The sequence below is a fragment of the Phalaenopsis equestris genome, unplaced genomic scaffold (genome assembly GCF_001263595.1).
Source record: "Phalaenopsis equestris unplaced genomic scaffold, ASM126359v1 Scaffold000002, whole genome shotgun sequence".
NCBI classification, from domain to species: domain Eukaryota; kingdom Viridiplantae; phylum Streptophyta; class Magnoliopsida; order Asparagales; family Orchidaceae; genus Phalaenopsis; species Phalaenopsis equestris.
In genome coordinates this window covers 27929870-27934618 of record NW_018164444.1, presented here as the reverse complement: position 1 = coordinate 27934618, position 4749 = coordinate 27929870, and positions in this window count along the sequence as shown.

Genomic DNA, 4749 nt, shown 5'->3' with positions numbered 1-4749 from the left:
GGGGTCAGTTTGACTTCATCTTTTTCAAAACTAAAATTTTTTGAAAAAAACGTCCTTCCAAAAGCGGGCAACGGGATTTCAATTCCGATGACCGACGGCTTCTTACGGGCAAACCCCACACCAAAAATAGTGTCGATATTGCAACAACGAAGTTCAAATTGCTTATCTGTCACTAATAGGCAATTTAAATAAATATGTAATTTGAATAACTATTAAATAACTAAATATATTAATGAGGGTTTAAATGTGATATTCAATATAAGAAAACATCCTTCTCTTTGCCAATAAATTATAGTGAATGGATAAAGTGAATTAGTTCAAATTATATTGTGCCAAATAGAAGCATACCTATTATTTACCCTTTGGTCTAGGCATAAAGAACATTGACTAATCCTACGCTTGTTTACTGAGCTTTCACGTTCCCTTCGGCTGAGGGCTAACATCTACACTTCAACACCCAAACGATAGGACTGAATTAGGGATTTTAGTCTATCACTATAAAATCTCCAATTCTACACTTGATAATTTTATTTCTCTATTTATTTGCACCCAGCTTTCAAGGGCTTTGACCTCCCTAAATCATGCATGTAATCTTCACTTTAATTGTAAAACTCAACATATTTTAACAAATCAATTGGCCATATTGAAAGTAAATTAAGATCAAGGTGAAAAGATCTTTACAAGTTCTTAAACATTTTCATGGCTCCACCAATTCAAATCACTATTTCAAAAATCTCAAGACAAGGAGAAAGACAGAGAAACTACTCAGATCTCATGGGGAAAACACAACAAAACTTGAAATTCATATATAAAAGCAAAGTCATACAACTACAACAATAAATAAACTTATCTATAATTTTTGCCCAAATAAACTCGTCGATGTTCCTCTGAATCTATTCCTTTATTTACAACACACAAAATTCCTCTTTGAAGCTGCAAGGAGGAAAAAATCTCTCACTTTCTCTCCACTCTTACAATCTCTCCAAGAATTACTCACAATTTAGAGTCTCTACACTTTTTTACACTTAAATTTTGAGCCTCCAGCTCTTCAGGACTTTTCTAACATCAAGGACGTCTCTAATTTTTGGCCAAAATATTCTTTTAAAGTTGTGGATGAGCTTTCCTAAGAGTTGCCTAAGCATCCCTACAAAATTTTTCCTCATCTAAAGCCTAGTTGGACATAACCGCCGAGCTCGCCGTTGTCAGCGCCAAGGGCGTCGTCGACAGACCTTTTTGATGAATTAATTCTAGAGTCTCGGAAAAATCTCGTCGTTGGCGCCGTCGGCGCCCTCGTACAATTCTTCACATTTTTGGTCCTTTTCGCTACAAATTGGCTTCTTTTTGCTTCCTTTTGCTTCAATGACCCTATTTCATCATTCCTGCAACAAATCATCAAAAATAACATTCTTTAAAGTGCAATATCATAAAAAACAGTATAAAATAGGTATGAAAATATCAACATGTTTTCCTATGGTCATTGTGCCGTGCGCACTTTGAAATTTTCTTGTATTAATTAAATTTTACACTTTTTTTTAAAACAAAGATGTTAAAATACCCATGAATTAAGACCCGCCCGGTCTACAGATCAACCTCTAATTTTAGTGCTTGCACTAAAAATTACGAGGTTTTTGGTCATATAGCTAACTCTGAAACTTTCTGTTATAAAGCCTGCTGTAATGGCTTACCCAACGCTGATCTTTTCCTGCAACCTGTTAACGGACCGTAGCGCCCGTAATGTCGCTCCCACCATCAAATTTGGAGCTGGATTTAAAGATCGTGAGGTCATCCTAGGGAAAGCTCTGTTCATGTTAATGAAGATCACCGCTCCAAAAATGCAGGAGCCGTCTGCAGAATTCAACATGCTCTGTCTTCAAGACATCCCTGCCTGCAAGAAGGCTAAAGCTACTGCCATCGCGACACCCTTCAAACCCACTAGCTCCGCTGCTGCTAAGGGGAAAGAAGTTAATTGTTGAGGATCCGACTGAGGGATTAACTGTCCCCCCACCTGTGTTTGAAATCAGATCAAGTTTGAGGACTATATCGCTGACCAAAACTTAAAGGAGGAACCGTAACAGAAAAGTTCAGAGGGCCATCAAAGCGCAGGCTCCTGAGAAGACACACGTTGAGGAGGACCCTCATCAAGTTTAAGAAGTATTACAAAAAATTTATCCACTCCTGCAATGAAGTAGATTCTATCCTTTGATAGATACCAAGGGATATGAGAGTATCCAAAGGATCGTTGTTGCATTACCGTCACTTCACGGACATGGTGAGGAGGGAAAGAATTTTACTCCTATCACTCGAGTTAGTGCAGTTTTTAGAAGGCTTGTTACCAAAGAAGGATGTTCAGTTAGTGAATTACTTAAACGAGTGGGAGATGTAATTTCTCCTCGCATGAAGAAGGAAATTTTGAAGGGTGTAAAATCCGCCAGATAGTCCCACTGGACAGCTGGAGTGCCACCTACTCGCATCCTTGTTTGGTTCCATTTAGGGAACAAAATTGATATTGCAGTGATCACTGCTGATTATACTACCACCAGGACCGCAAGACGTTGACCGGCTAAGTCAGGACTAGGTTCAATGATCTTACCCATCACCTGTTATGAGGAAACTTCTACAATCCCAAGGGCAAAGACAAGACGCTTACCTAACACTGTAGCCGGTCTACACCACGGGGAGCATATTTTGCCTCGACAAACCGTTGTTTCTACTAAGACGCTCCATCCTGAGACATCATCGTAGAAAAATAAAATGGTATGGATACCCAAGGTCGCCGCACCAATATATTCCAGTGAGCCCGTGGGACAAGAAATGAAACCAGGATCTGAAATAATTGACATCGTCATGACAATAGCCAGCGAGATGGAGGAATAAGTAGAGGATCTCCATCAGGGTCCTCCAGATTTTAAAGCGATCAAGGAATCAATAATTAAAGAAAAATTTGAGAACCTCAAGATCGAGATTTTCGAGTTAGCTCGAGAACACAAAGTTTCCATCAAAAGCAACAATGAAAATTTTGATTACAATGATTACCTGGAGAAAGATTTCATGGATGTCCATGTGATCAAAACCAGAGCCACCACATCTACGCTTGAGGCTCAACCTCACACCGAAGAGAATGCCGTAGATGAGCTGCATAGGGTTATCCTTCTAAGGGATGAGCAGGTTAGTCTGCTAGTGAAAAGAATAGAAGAGATGACTGCAGCTATGATCGCCATTGCCACCATTCAGGGGCAATCACAAGCACCAAAATTAGCTTCTCCAGAGATTAATTAGCCATAAATCATACACATTATAGATGAAAGAAGAGATGATACTTCAGCAAACAAAAATGAGCAACTAAAGAAAGATTCTCCATCAAGTGCCATGCCAGAAAGGAGTTCAAGCAAATGGTTGAACAAGTATGGAAAACATTAGCCCAATCCTAGGATGGTGCATCAATATTGAAGGGTAGACCTTACCTAGAAAAGTTTGATGCCATGCCTTTTTCCAAGGGTTTTGTGGCCCTAAACTTCAAAATATTCGACGGGACTGGAAATCCCAGACAACATATAGCGCATTTCTGAGCCAGTTGGGGAAATATGAGAAATAATGAAGCTCTACTCTGCCAGCAGTTCATCAACAGCTTGTCAAGAATTGCTTTCGACTGTTAAGCCGACTTGCCCAACTGGTCAATTAAAATATTTTCTGAATTGGAACAACTGTTTGTGAAAAGATTTATTGGGGCACAGCACCTTGTGTCTATCGAAGAGCTCATGATGGAAAAGCAAAAGTCTAAGGAAACTTTGGTAGACTATATTTTGAGGTGGAAAAACCTTAGAATGAAATGTTAACCTCAACTACAGGAACATCATGCGATAAAAATTCTACTCAAGAGCATCCGTGGGCCAGTAGCTTTCATGCTTAAGGGACTCACCATTAAATCTTTCGAGAAGCTACTCAGTAAAGCTAGCAGTCTTCAAAAAGAAATAAAACACATGGAGCCACATGACAAAGCTAAGGTGGCAAGAGTGTTCAAAAAAAAATCTGGAGTTGGGGGCGACCGTCGATAAAGGAAAGCCGTCGATAAAGATATATGCAGCTACTCCTCTCAGAAACATGATAAGGTATCCCACCAGCGGCCGCCTCAAGAAGGAGCACCTCGAACGGGGGATAAAAGAATATCACTGTTGGAGCGACATAAAGTTGTGCATTCCTTCAAGGATGAAGTTGTATCTAAAATATTCAGGAGTCTGATGAAGAAGCCAGAATTTAAACTACCAGATCCAAAGAAGCCCGAAGAGGTGGATAAGAAGAATGAACCAAATTATTTCCCATACCACCGATTGCTTGGGCACACTATCAAAAAGTGCTTCATCTTTAATGACTGGCTCGAGAAGAACCTCAAAGAAGAGAATATAACAATCCCAAAGAAGTATTTGAGAGAACCTGAAATGGTTCCATAAACATGATTTCAGCTGAGTCAATCTCCCCAATTGAACTGTTTGCTAGAACGGATGGATGGAGTACAGCTTCGGATGAACTCAAGAGGGTCCTTAATTACATACAGGATTCATTGAAGCAAGCTTCAACAAACACTGAAGAAGGATGGAATGAATGTTGGAGCAGGTCATCCAAGAAAATACTGAACAAGATCTAGTCTGCATCAAGACAAGTCTCCATTCAGAGACTGCAGCAGACCAAGCCCAGGATGAAGATTTTGCCAGGAGATTCGTCATGGTCAAGAATAAGGAAAACGAAGAAGAGCGT